Raw genomic sequence first — 14,219 nt, 5'->3', positions numbered from 1 at the left:
AGCCCGTGGGTAGGTGGGGAGTTGCAGCCAGCAGGGAGAGGCAGGTACGCTGGGCTGTGAAGGGAGAGATGGGGATGGACAGTGGGAGCTGAGAACGTGAATCACAGGTAACATCGAGAGATTCTTTTTGTCTAAAGACTTGCCAAGGGCTCAAGGCACCTCCCAAGTCCAACGCTCTGACCCTCATAGACCCTGCTCTGGGTCGCCTCCCTGGCTTTTTGGAGTGATGGCTGTGAGCCAAATGCTCTGCTGTGGCCCCACAGACTTGGGAGAGTCATTTTCACTCCCTGCAATCCTTCAGGAGAGATGCTACTTGTTTTCTTGTTCTGCAGACCAGGAGACTGATGCTCTGAGAGGATGCCTGCTTCCCCCAGGGTCTCTCACTCCCGGAAAGAGGTTGCCCCGACATGTGATGGAAGTCCATGTGCCTGCAAGCCCATGCTCCCAGCCACCCTGGAAACTACCTCCCATAGCTTGTCCAGGCTTGGACGCAGCCAGAGGACCACTCTCCGTTCAGGCTGTGAGCAGCATTCATCTGTCAGACCAGGAGCAGAGCCTGTGCCCAGGCTGCTCCAGGGGTGCCCGTCTGACGACCACAAGGGAGGGCGTGGCCCGGGAGAGAGCACCCAGCCACGGGTTAGGCGAAACTGCGGTTTCGACTTCACTCTGCCACCAACTTGCTGTGACTTTGGGCAAGTCGCTGCCCCTCTCTGGGTGGGGGGGGGGGGTGTCTCTTCATTGCTAAAACGAGGCCATTAGTCTGGCTGGATGGAGCATCCCAGGAGTGTATTTTCACACGAGGAAAAAAACTCTCTCCACCAATGCGCGTGAACTCGCAGTTTCCTCCCACTCACTCAGACATATAAAATGATGTTTCACATCAAAGCAAATTGGGAAACATTCATCAAGCCTCCCGTTCTGCCAAGGGCGCTGTGCTAGACACAGTGGGTGTGATCTTGCGTATTTCTATCCAGGATGGACACACAGGCGTATGCATATCTTTGTGTCTTGGAACTGTTTCCAGGCAAGTTCAGTTGGGACCTAGAGGGTGACTCCCCCCACAACCCTGAGGCCCAGGCCCAGGCTCCCGCCCGCCAGCCGCCCTTTGCACTCTCTCCTCCGGGCCCAGAGTGCATTTTAAACAAACAGACCTTGGGCAGTGTGAGCTGATGGGGTCCCCCACTCGCAGCCATGACCGGTTCTGCTTGTCTCTCACAGGTGGACATCTCCGTGACAGCCGGGGCTTGCAGAGACCAGACCTTCCGAAACTGTCATCAAAGCAACGTGAACCCTTTGCATCTGAACTTCTAAAAACGTGGGCACAATCTTTTTCCAGACTTCTCAACACCGGCTACCCAGGTAAGGGAGCTCGGGGTGTTTAGCACGGGGTTTTATGCAGCTTTTGCTGCTGCTAACAGCAGCCGTTGGAGGACACCCTAATCATTCTTTATCACTGTGTGTTGTTGTATTCCCTTCACTAGCAGGAGAGCCCAGTGGCTAAGGCTTTAAAGTTGAACAGAGTTGGGTTCCAATCCTGAATCACCAGTTACTAGCTGTGTGACCTTGGGCAGGTTTCTCAACCTTTCTATGAGTCTGCTTCTTCCTCAGTCAAATGAGAAAGCAACAGCACCCCTCTCTTGGGTTTGTGGTGAAGATAAAATGAAGTAATATATGAAAAGCCCTTAGAACAGGACATGTAGTAAGCTTAGAATGCAGTAAGCGTTAGCTGTTACTAATAGCATCACTGTACTTGTGACAATCTATAATTAACTCATCCTCATGTTGAGTCCTTGTCTGTCTCCTGCAATAGAATATGGACTCCAGAGGACAGGGGTTTGTCTGTCTCATTCTTAGTTGAACCCCCAGATCCCAGCAGAGTAAGAGAGTGAAAGTGAAGTCGCTCAGTCATGTCTGACTCTTTGCGACGCCATGGACCGTAGCCCACCAGGCTCCTCCATCCATGGCATTTCCCAGGCAAGAGTACTGTTGTGGGTTGCCATTTCCTTCTCCAGGGGATCTTCTCCACCCAGGGATCGAACCCAGGTCTCCTGCCCTGCGGGCAGACGCTTTACCGCCTGAGCCATCGGGGAAGCCAGCAGAGTAAACTGGCTGTTATTTGCCGAATGAATGAATGAGTGCGTGAAGCTGTTTTACCTATATTATGCAGAATCCTCAGGACAATTCTTGAGGGTCCTTGCACTTATAAGGATAATCACTTGGTTATATGTGATAAAAATGCAAACTAAATTTCCTTAAGCAAGAGACAGGTTGATTTTCCTCTCAGGAAATTTCTAAGCTAAAGGGATCCTTTGACATAAAAACGTTAGGGACCCAAGTTCCTTTTGTGCTGTGGTTGCACCCATCGCTTGTCTACATGACCCACGATGGCCCGTGACTGTCTCTCCATTCGGGTTGGCAAGAAGGAAGAAATCAGAAAAGGAGAGGGTGTCCCTTTCTTTAAGAGGTGCACACATCACTTCCTCTCAGCTCCCATTGGCCAGAGTAGAGTCCTGCGGCACAATTAGCTGCAAGGGAGGCTGGAAGTTAGAGTCTTTATTCTAGGGGATTATCTGCCCAATTATAATTCTATTAAAAAGAAAAGAGGGGCAATGGATACTAAGGGACCCTCTGCCTTGCCAGTTGATATGATCCCCCCTTTTTTTCATCCTCCATGCCTTCTTCCTCACCCCCAGAAACCAATGATCCTTTTACTGCCTTCTTTCCTTTGTGCTGTTTCCAGAATGTCATATAATGGAATCATATAGTAGGTACCGTTGTCAGACTGTCTTCTTTCACTTCATAATATGTATTCCTCCATGTCTTTTCATGACTTGATGGCTCATTCATTTTCATCACTGAATAATATTCCACAGAAGGCACCAGAATTCATTTATCCATTCATCTGTTGAAAGAAATTTTGGTTATTTCCAGTTTGGGGTGATTATGAACAAAGCTACTATAAACATGCATGTGCAGGTTTTTGTGTGGACATAAGTTCTCAGTCAGCTGGGTAACTATGTAGGAGCATGACTGCTGAATTGTACGGGTAGAGTATATCTCGCTGTTTGAGGGACTGCCAAGCTGTCTTCCAAAGTGGCTGTTTCACTTTGCATCCCCACCAGCAACAAGCGAGAGTTCCATTTGCGCCGTCTCATCACCACCAACTGGTGCTGCCAGTTTTGTAGGTTTTTGTCCTTCTGTCAGGTATTTGGTGCTATGATACCCACTTAAAGTTGAGGATCCTGCAACAGAGAGAGCAGCTTGCCCAAGATGACACAGCGGGTAAAAGATCAAGGAATTTTCCCTACCTGCTCGACAACTGAGCCCAGTCATACCCCACTGCCTCTCCCCTCTGCAGGTCTCTGAGGCATCGCCAAAGCCATGGGGTGACTCTTCCCACCCCAAGCTCAGGAGGGCCCTCATTCACTGTGTGGTGTCTGTTTCTCGAAGCAGAACTGAAGTTCAGTGAACAGAACAACGAGCGATGGCAGCAGAGTGAATGGATTTGAGTCCAGGTTGGAGGGGTCTCATTAGATTAGCCCAACGAGACCCCTAGGTGGGGCAGCGGACACAGGGTGGTGGGATGGGGTAGGGCGATGAGTGAAGTATTAGCTTCTCAGTCATTTCCGACTCCTTGCAACTCCATGGTCTAGAGCCCGCACAGGCTCCTCTGTCCATGGAACTCTCCAGACAAGAATACTGGAGTGGGTTGCCATCTCCTTCTCTGGGGGACCTTCTCAACCCAGAGATTGAACCCAGGTGTGCTGCATTACTAGACAGGTTCTTTACTGTCTCAACCACCAGGGAAGCCAGGCAAAGCCTGAACTGAGCTCAGATGCCACATCATTTGGGAGCCAACGCTCATTTCAACCCTGATAAAGCAAGAGGATATGCAACATATTCATTTTGTTTGTTTGTTCTGTTTTCCAATATCATGGCAATCTGGGACCTGTTTATTGGTGTCCAAGGTTCAAGACATGCCCAGGTCTGTGCCTTCTGCTTCCTTCCTTGTGGGATTCAGTCCCTAGTAAGCACTCCCCACGTGGCAGTAGGGCAGCGGCCAGCAGCTCCAGGCTGACATCCTGTTCACTGCAAACCCAATGAAAGGAGAGCTTCCATTTCCCAGGAGTGAATTAGAGCCCAGGTTGGAGGGATCTCACTAGCTCAGCCAAAACACAACCCTAGGTGGGGCCAGACAACGGCGAAGGCTGGGGTACGGGTGAGTCCCAGAGGCTGCTGGCTTGTGTCCGGTTCCTGGGTCTGAGGGGAAGGCTAGAGCTGCTGCCCAGGTCAGAAGAACCAGTGACGGGCCAGAAGTGAAGGTCGGCTGCAGGGAGTACCGGAAGTCCCAGAGTCGAAGCTTATTGGCTGGTCTCGGGTCACATGACCACCTCTGACCAATCACTGAAGGAGAGGATGTGCTCATTGACCGGACTAGGCCAGTGTTGAGTGGTCTGTGCTTGGAGGGGGGTGTGTGTGCGCGCGTGCTGTGGGTGGGAGGATTCAGCCTGAAAGTGAGAGGGCTGGTACCCCAAAGGGGAATCCGGGTGCTATTTTCAGAAGAAGGAGGAAGGGATGCTGGGCAGACACAACAGGTACTCCCTACTGGTGCCGTGGCAGGGGGCGGGGGCTGCTTTGTCCTAAACGGGCCCTTTGTGGCTTGCAGCACCCGGGTAGCTTCTCTCTGACAGATGCGTTCCGTTTCAGTGGATCTGGTATCTGAAAGCCACACACACACTCTCTCTCTCTCTCTCTCTCTCTCTCTCTCTGTCTCTCTCTCTGCAGGTGTCGCTTCACTTTCTGAAAGTATTGTCCAGAAAGCAAGGGCTTCCTAAATTGAGTCCTTGTGTTCCCTATTTCAGCTACCACTTGAAAGTGAAAGTCGCTCCATTGTGTCCGACTCTTGGCGACCCCATGAACTATATACAGTCCATGGAATTCTCCAGACCAGAATACTGGAGTGGGAGGCCTTTCCCTTCTCCAGGGCATCTTCCCAACCCAGGGATCGAACCCAGGTCTCCCGCATTGCAGGTGGATTCTTGACCAGCTGGGTCACAACAGCTACCGCTTACCTGGAGGCTTTGGGTTGCCCTTCCCTTGCTGGGAGGGCCTTTTGGTTTCTTTTCGCCACCCCCACTCGCTCATCTCTGGGGAAAGTTTCTTGAGCCACTTTAGCATTTGCGTGTGTGCGTGCTAAGTCACTTCCATCCTGTCTGACTCTGTGTGACCCCATGGACTGTAGCCTGCCAGGCTCCTGTGTCCATGGGATTCTCCAGCCAGAATATTGGACTGGGTTGCCGTGCCCTCCTTCAGGGGATCTTCCCAACCCAGGGATCAAACCCGCGTCTCCTGCATTGCAGGCAGATTCTTTATGGCTGAGCCACCACGAAGCCCACTTTAGCGTTTATTTGCCCTAAATGGCCTCCCAGAAGACCTGGCCTATGACTGCCCAGAGAGGGCCCACAGCCCTCCCCTCAGCCACCTCCTTCCTGCGGCCTCTCGGAGGGATGGAAGAGGAGAGGAGGAGGTCACTGGTGGAGCTGGAGGGGCCCCAGGAGTCCCCGGGTTTGCAGGCCAGCCTCGTAGCCCCAGCTGACGTGCACCGTGGAAGCTCTGTTATGCATTTACGGTACGGTGTATGATTTCATTTGGAAAAAGATTGCTCTGCAGAAAAAAGATGGAAAACCACAGTGTTTGATGCTGCCTCCCAGGCAACTGTGGCCAAGTGCTTTTTAAGATCTGTCCTTTGTTGATTTCGGTCAACCACAAATCTCCTGGCCCTGTACCCGTGTCTCTCTCTCTCTCTCTCTCCATCTCTCTCCCCTGTGAATTCTGCGGCCCTGACTCACCACACAGACCCACTCAGCGTCCAGCACCACCCTGCCTTATATGGGATGCTCACTGCTCTGAGGTCAATATGTATTAATTCATTTCTACAGCCGTTGTCTTTTGAGCTCCTACTGTGTTCCAGACACTGTTTATTTTCTGGGGATTAGAAGTGGGCAAAGTCGAAAGGTTCCTGCCCTCAGGGATCCCTCCCATCTCCTCTGTGAGATCCACTGAGGGCAGGATCTTTCCTCTGGGTTTTTTTCCCCAACCCCTCATATAGTGTCTCATTCAATGCCAAACTGTAGTTGGACTTGGCGGATGTTTGTCACAATTATTTTCCACATTATTTTTTAAAGCCCCCACTTATGACTGATGCTGCAGAGACACTGGAGTGATTTGGTCCTCACCCTCTAGGACTGAGAGTTTAAGATGCAGCTGGCGATAGGCCCTGAAGAGGAAGGAAGATTAGAGATCTGTATGCAAACACAGTCAGGGGTGTGCATGAGTCAAGAGTAGGCCAACCTCTGCACTCCCAGCCAGCGCTGGGGGCCCTGCTCCGAGCCACCTGGTTATAAGGGATAGACATGAAAGTAAGTCTCGTCATTTGAGGTGGAGAATGGGAGAGTTTGGAGCAGAAATATGAAGGAAGGCTGGGAGGTGCAAAGACCAGTTCAGGAAGACTCTTCTGGGTGGTGATAGTTGTGGGAAATCAGGGGAAAGCAGTGTATTTGATCTGGGCTTTGAAAACTGGGTAGGACATGGGACAGGCGAAGATGCTGGGGGGAGGGCTTTCCAGGAGAAAGAACAGTGAGAGCTGAAGCCTGGAGGCGGGAGCTCTGGAGCTTGGAAGACTGTACCAGGCAGGAAGTGAGATGAAGGCAGTCAGCTTCTTCTGTGCAGTCCTCCAGGCTTGGCCGCCTTAAACCACAGACTGGGTTTGGAGCCGAGTGGCTCTTCTGTTTCCCCTTTTTCCCTTCCATGCCCAGGAGAGGGAGTTTTGGAGGGGCCCTTTAGAAGAGACAGTGCTGCACCCCGACCAAGAATAATGAATCTTCCCATCTCAAGGTTCTTTGCAGAACTTCGAAACCATGATCAGTGACAGTGTCGCAAGCAGCAGGCCTAGGGGCAGACCCAGCACTGAAGGGAGGGGCACTCTCGAACTCTTGGCCCCGCTGTGCTCCTGAGGCCCCCAGCCTCCCTGTGTGTAGTCTGTGCTTTGTAACATGAGGGGTGAGGCCCCTCCAGCTTTAAACTTTTATTCCGAGTCAGACCTGCGTGCAGACCCCAGCTCTGCTACTGATACAGGCTTGGCCCTCTGAGCCTCAGTTTTCTCATCTGCAAATTGGGGCTAATAATACTCTGTATCTCCCAGGACTGATGTGAAGATGCAATGAAATAACTAAGTGAGATAATGTGCTTGGTAGCACACCTGACGGCGCTCGGTACTTTGTGATATACCACTGATGTTACTGGTGTTAACATTATTTATATTTTCAGTTTTATAACTCTGTGGGAGGAATCCTCAGCAAACTCTTTGTGTAGGTGTCTGAAAGGCAGCCTATGTCCACGTCCCCCAAAATTGGGTGATGTGGTTGAGAGTCACACCCCTCTTATCTCCAAATGGGGACATAGCTGCCTTCCTCAAAATCACATTCATTCATTCATCCATCATACATGCCGTGTTCCGGGGTCTCTGAGAGGCACGTAGGATCTTGTTGAATGGGGCACCTACGCTGCCTGCTCTCAGCAGCTCAGACGGTGCTTGGGGCAGTCTCTGCCCTCCAGCTGGCCCCGTGGATACCACTGGCCAGAGGAGCTCATGGCAGCGTAAATGCACTCGAGTCTGCAGGTTGGAACATGGGGAGAAATCCTACCCTGTCTCCTGCAGTTCCTGGAGCTTTGCATAACCCCTTCCTTTCCATCGTGGGACTAATGGATGAAATGCCACAGAATCCACCGCATCTAGCTGGTCTGGTGTATGTTTGGGTTGGATTGCCAAGACCAGGCTTGGCATTATGCACATGAAGGCATCTGGGAGAGGAAGCCCAGCAGTGGGCATGGGTTACAGGGCTGTGTTTTACTCTTACTGCCTGTGATGCTTGTTTGGGTCCCGGATTGCAAAGGGTCCTGGGTCCTTCTTGGAGGACACAAAGCTGGCAAATTGGAAGGTGCTAAGGGGTCCTATCTGTCTTGCGCTTACCTGATCCTCTCCTGGTGGCTGGAGCATCTCACACTCTCTGATCCCCAGCGTCTAGCACAGAGCCAGGCATGCCAGGCTTCAGGGGTTGGGGATGGTTGGACGGATGGGTGGATCACAGTGAATTCACTGTCATACACACTTTCCTTGCCTTGGCCCAAATTTCCAAGGCGATTTGGTGATACCAGGTCCTGGGTTTGTTTTTCTTTGACAGTTTGATTTGGGTTCTGTGCAAAACCAGTAGTTTTCAAGTAGTGGAGTAAACACAAAACAAATGGCTTTGGGGGCCTGTCAGTGTTTCAGCTTCAGTTGCAGGAGGTGGTGTGGTGTGTACCCTGATCTAAGGATGAAACCTTAGATCTGTCAGACTTTACATCTGTCTGTCAGACACAGGAGAGTTCAAACCCCCGCTCCAAGGGTGGGTAATCTTGGACATGTTACTTAGTTTGGATCAAATTCTGTTTTCTCATTTAGAAAATGATAATACTAATAGCTTCCAACTCGTAGCGCTGTGATGAGCATTAGATTAAATAATGGGTGTTACAACGTGGAGTAGCGCTTTGGTAGCTCATGGTAGATGCTCAAGAGAGGATGATGATGTATTTAATGACACCTTAAGCTATTGTGGCATAGACTTCTCCCTTCTGAACAAATTTTTGCAGACTGCTTTGCATTGTTAAGACAAAAATTATTTTTGAAGGTTATTGTTATAGAAGTAATACATGCTCCTTAAAAATGCAAGTGAAAGGATTTAAATGTAAAAACCAGTACCCCCACCCACCCTCTGCCACCTTCCAGCTCTTTCCCTCCCCTTCCCCAGCAATATTCTCTTTGAATGAGGAGCTTCCCAAGTCTGGGAATTCTCTCCTTTTTTGCTGCCTTAAGGGCAGATAGGCAGTCAGAAGGGGACAGTGGACAGTTGCCATTATGGCCAAAGGTGCTGCAGTCAGTACCAGCCGTCCTATTGGAGCCAGAGCAGCCTGTGTGTCCTTGGCTCCAGTTGTCTCTGAGCCTTGAGGGTCTCCAGTGTTATGTCCTGGAGTCCTGGGGCGGTAGCCTGAGGGGTCGCACTCCTACCAAGCTCGAAGTGGGAGGCTTGTAGACACAAATCTGGCCGCGTGGCCAGGCCCTCTTTTGTCACTGTGCCCCAGGGCTCCGTCCAGCCCAAGCTTCCATGTTCCTAGCAAGACAGTTGCTCCTTCCTGTCCACCTTCTGCCAGTCTGCTCTTCCTGTTCTCTGCTGCCTTCCAGAGGATTCCGGTGCAAGATCAAGTTTGAGAACAATAGGCAGGCAGCCAGGGTCTGATACACTGTGGTGCAGTCACACTTAGAAGGGGTGAAGGAGCCCACGCTGGGGGAGGGGGAGGTCTTGGGGGAGGCTTGGATTATGAATGACTTAAAGGTGGACAAAGACTTCTGTGTGTGACTTAGGGGAGGGGAGTGGATTCCTGGCCAAAGGATCAGCCCATGCGAAGTCCCTGGGGCGTGCTAGAGCCCCAGCATTCAAGGAGCTACAAGGGGTGCTGCTGGGCGTGGGGGAGGGGAGGGCACAATCAATAGGCGTCTTGTGCTCTGAGTTTGGGCTTTTCCCCAGGAGTGCTGGGGAACCATGGAAGGGTTTATGCAGAGGAAGGATGATGGGGAAGATGGATGGTTGCATGGGGTTCCTGGATCACAGCAGGGGGCAGGCTGTCTTCTGGAGGGCACGGCTGAGCCTGCAGCAGATGAAGAGAAGGAGCCAGTGTGGGGCTGGGCCGCCCTGAGTTGTGGAGGAGCCTGGCCCATTACTAGAACATTCGCTCAGGAGAGTACAAGAGCCCAGGTAACCATCTTTGTCCCTCTCTGACTTAGGACGTTGAAAGGATGCTGTCTTGTACTGCAATTAGTCTGTGCATTCATGCCTTCCCTCCCCAGAGTCTCCACTCACTGTTTCTGGGGTGAAAGTGAAAATGAAAGTCACTCAGTTGCATCCGACTCTTTGCCACTCCATGGGCTCTACTCTCCGTGGAATTCTCCAGGCCAGAATACTGAAGTGGGTAGCCTTTCCCTCCTCCAGGCGATCTTCCCAGCCCAGGGATCAAACCCAGGTCTTCCTCATTGCAGGCAGATTCTTTACCTGCTGAGTCACAAGGGAAGCCCAAGAATACTGGAGTGGGTAGCCTATCCCTTCTCCAGGGGATCTTCCCAACCTAGGAATCAAACCTGCATTGCAGGTGGATTCTTTACCAACTGCGCACAAGAGACTAAAGTGCCTCCTGCACGTCTGGGATCTGGGTCCCGAGTGAGGCAGCAAGAGAGAGAAGAGCAAATGGAGATTCCCTCTGAGGGTGGAGCAGGGTAGAGGCTGGGAAGGTGGGAGGGCCCCGGCACGGTGTGGGTCAGAAGGGCCCCTGGCCTTCCCAACCTCAGTGCTGGCTTGGGGAGCCCCCTGAAGAGGAGGAGGCAGAGGAAGCCCCCAGCCCAGTTCCCTCCTCTGAGGCCCAGCCTCCCTCACTGTCTTCCAGGGCCAGGCCGGCACTTGAAAGGGAGCCGGGGCCTCTCCCAGGCCTGGGATTCTTGATTGGGAAGGGGCCTCTGATGAGCTCATCCTGTGGTGAGTCCAGAGCTGGGAGGATGCGGAGTCTGCAGGGAGGCCAGATCTGCGTGCCCCTGCGGGGCAGAGGAGGGGCAGGTATGAAACAGGCCTCGGGCTGGAGGGCCAGACGGGGCCCTTTTGCCCGGTTGGGCAGCATCTTTGGGGTGGGAGCTCCTGCTCTTCCTGCCCTCACTCCCAGGGCTAGTTTAGGATGAAGTGCAGTTGCCTGGAGCCTAGTGATGCTCACCCTGGCCCAGTCCCTGTGTATTCGAGTACCATGTTAGCCCCAAACAGCAATCAGCGGTGGTATGCGGCAGGAGCTCAGGGGAGCTATGATTCCAGCTGAGGACATACCAGTCAGGCCCTGCCCTCTATGTCCCCTCCCTCAGGGGTTCAGAAATGGCTCCGGCTTTTCTACTTTCCTCTCAGTCCAGATTTAACTCTCAAGGAAAATGACCAGCATGGATTTGTGGACTCGCAAGCTAAGTGGACTAGCAGGGCTTCCAAGGTCATCTGTTTTGACTTCTTGAGAGTTATTTATTAAGCCTCTGCTTACATACCTCTAGTGATGGGGAGCTCACTACTAACCAAGAATCCGCTTTCATTCAGATTGCTCTGAAAGTTATTCTCCTGCTTGACATAGACCCTGGGTTCAAATCTTACTTCTGCCACTTCCTGTGCAGTCTCAGGCAAGTGACGTAGCTTCCATAGCTCTGGTTTTCTTTCACGTTAAATGGGTCTGATAAATGTTGCTGTGTAGTTGCTCAATTGTGTCCAACTCATGCATCCCCACGGACTGTAGCCCACCAGGCTCCTCTGTCCATGGGATTTCCCAGGCAAGAATACTCGAGTGGGTTGCCATTTCCTTCTCCAGGGGATCTTCCCAACCCAGGGATCGAACCCGGGTCTCCTGCATTGACAGGTGGATTCTTTACTATGGAGCCACCTGGGAAGCCAAGGTTTGATAAGTACTCACTTCTCATTTATGTTTAAACTAGACAGCTTTACAACCATGAGCAAGTCAGATCTGTCCGCAGTGCATAGGTCTGTGTCCAGGTAAGACTTTGCTGTGGGTCTGCAGGCCCACAGCCAGTCACATCACCTGGTGAATACCCACCCTCCCCAGCACATAGTAGGTGCTCAGCAGATAATGGGTTGCGTCTCCTTCTCCCTCAAGTGGACCCAGCAGTGCCTTCAGACACGGCCAGGCCAAGTCCTTGGCTTTTATCCTAACTCAGAGACCCAGAACCAGAAAGTGCTCTGAGCTGCCACACAGCACTGGTCTCTGAAGTCTTCCGGGAGGCCAGTTTCCTCCAGGACTCTGGATTCCTCACCCTTCTGCAGAACCCCTCCTCCTCACATCACCTGAGGTTCTCTGCAGGCTTTTAATGAGGTTGGCCAGTGGGTCTGTTCCATTTCCTCGAATCCTGCACAACAAAAGATAACAAGGAAGTACCCAGGCGAAGCCACAGGTGGAGGAGACGGGAGGTGACCTCAGGCCTCCTGACCTCTGACCTTAATCTGCTACAACCAAGCTTCCCGTGGGGTGTGGACATCACCCTCCACCACACCACCGGTTCCTCTGGAATCCTGTTTTATTGGTGACTGTTTTGGTTTTGTTTTTAACAGCTTTATTGAGGCAAAATTTATGCACCATAAAATTCTCTCACTTTAAGGGTATGATTCAATGATTTGTAGTAAATTTATGAAGTTGTATAACCATCACTACAATCTAATTTTAGACTATTTCCATCACCCTCCAAAAGAAACCTGGTTCCTATTTTCTGTCAGTCCCCGTTCCCACCCCCTGCCCCAGGCAACAACCAATCTACCCTCTGTCTCTATAAATTTTGCCTTTTCTGGACATTTTTTATAAAGGGAATCATGCATTGTGTGTGGACTCCTGTTTTTCATAGCCTGGTGGAGGTGGGTGGAGACCATGTCCACTCTTTCCACAGCCGGCCAAGGCCAAGTTGTAAGTGTGCTTTTTGAGAGCTGTAAGAACTCATAAGGACACCGAGTACAATCTTTATTTCAGTGCAAACAAGAAATCCTCCAACCCTGATCCTGCACTCAGACTCTGACATCTGCTTGAATACACCCAGTGTCAGGCAGCTTACTACCTCCGCTACCTTACTGCCTTCCCAGAGACTGAAGGAAATTTGCATGTCCTGATCACACACCAAGTGCCACTGGCCCATACACCCAGTGTATTGCCAGATATTATTGATATCTTTCATCTTTGGTTTCATCCTCTGAGATGAAATCATTTTACAGCGGAGAAAATTGTAGTTCAGAGGGATTGAGGCACTCCCCCAAAAGCAGGAAGTGGCGGACACCAGGATTTAAACCCTAGGCCTCTCTGACTCTACAGAGATGGGAGATACATATTACTGTATCCAGATGAACTGTGTCTCCCTGTAACTGTCACATGTCATTTCTAGTTTTGCCAGTTAGACCCATGCGTGCAGGCGTGCTATGTCGCTTCAGTTGTGTCTGATTCTTGGCAACCCCACGGACTGTAGCCTGCCAGGCTATTTTGTCCGTGAGATTCTTCAGGCAAGAATACTGGAGTGGGTTGCCATGCCCTCCTCGAGGAAGCTTTCTCAACCCGGGGATCGAAACCAAGTCTCTTTCATCTCCTGCATTGGGAAACAGGTTCTTTACCACTAACGCCCCAGTAGGACCCTCCCATGCTACCAACCTGGACATGAGGAGGTTGGAGGGAGAAAGAGTTGAGGAAGACTTCTTGGAGGAGGTGATATCTGAGTTGGGACTTGGAAAATGAGCAGGAATTAACAGACAGAGCTGGTCAGGAAGTTTTTTTCCCAGGGACTCTTCTAACTGCTGTCCCTTCTAATATTTCACAGCTGCTTGAGGCTGGAGAGAACTATTGAAAATATCTTCTCTTGCTGTTCATATTGTATGAAAATGTTTTCTTGCTGTTCATTCTTCCCCAAACATCACCAGTAAGTAGAGGTCCAACAACAGTGCTTGAATACCTTCAGGGACAGTGAGCATACCCCCTGACCTGGGAACCTTTTCCATTGTAGAACTGCTCTGGCTCTAAACCAGGCCGAAGATGACTCCCTGTAGCCACAGCCAGCTTGTAGTCACATAGGATGCGGTCAGCCCCTCTCCCCTCCACTGGCCTTCAGATGCTGGGCATAGCAGCAGGTCTTGGAAACAGCCTGAAAGTCTTGGCCAAAATGTGTCCCATTCCTGCACCCATGCTCCTTGATATAGACTGTCCATGCTGCTCGGGCATGGCCACCTGCTTCTGGGATGCCCAGTCCCTGCCCTTGAACTTGGAGGCAGGTTCAGGTAGAGTGTGGACTTGGTAGTGAATGCCAGCTTCACAGCCCAGCTTTGCCACTCACCAGGTGTGACCTTGGGACAAGTCCCTTAAGTTCACATGCCTCACTGCCCATGTATCAAATGAGATTAGGGAGAATTATATTAGTCAGCTAGAGCTACCGTCACAAAACAGAACAGTCTGGGGGCTTAAACAGAAGACATCTGTTCTCTCACAGTTCTAGAGAGTCAAGAAGTCCAAGATCAAGGTGCCAGGAAGTTTAATTTGAGGTGAGCCCTCTCCTCCCGGCTCATAGGCAGCCA

General features: G+C 51.3%; 1 protein-coding gene across 3 annotated transcripts in view; it reads left to right on the top strand.

Moving 5' to 3' along the window:
• The window catches only part of TSPAN18 (tetraspanin 18), a 198,556-nt gene that overhangs the window by 129,363 nt on the left and 54,974 nt on the right, over positions 1 to 14,219 (top strand). For all 3 annotated transcript variants that reach the window (XM_065944117.1, XM_065944119.1, XM_065944118.1), the window contains one exon: positions 1,219 to 1,359. The gene's annotated coding sequence lies outside the window, so the exon portion shown is untranslated. The remainder of the gene's footprint in view (positions 1 to 1,218; positions 1,360 to 14,219) is intronic.

The sequence above is a fragment of the Muntiacus reevesi genome, chromosome 9 (genome assembly GCF_963930625.1).
Source record: "Muntiacus reevesi chromosome 9, mMunRee1.1, whole genome shotgun sequence".
Classification (NCBI taxonomy): Eukaryota; Metazoa; Chordata; class Mammalia; order Artiodactyla; family Cervidae; genus Muntiacus; species Muntiacus reevesi.
This window is presented reverse-complemented; position numbering and strand designations above follow the sequence as displayed.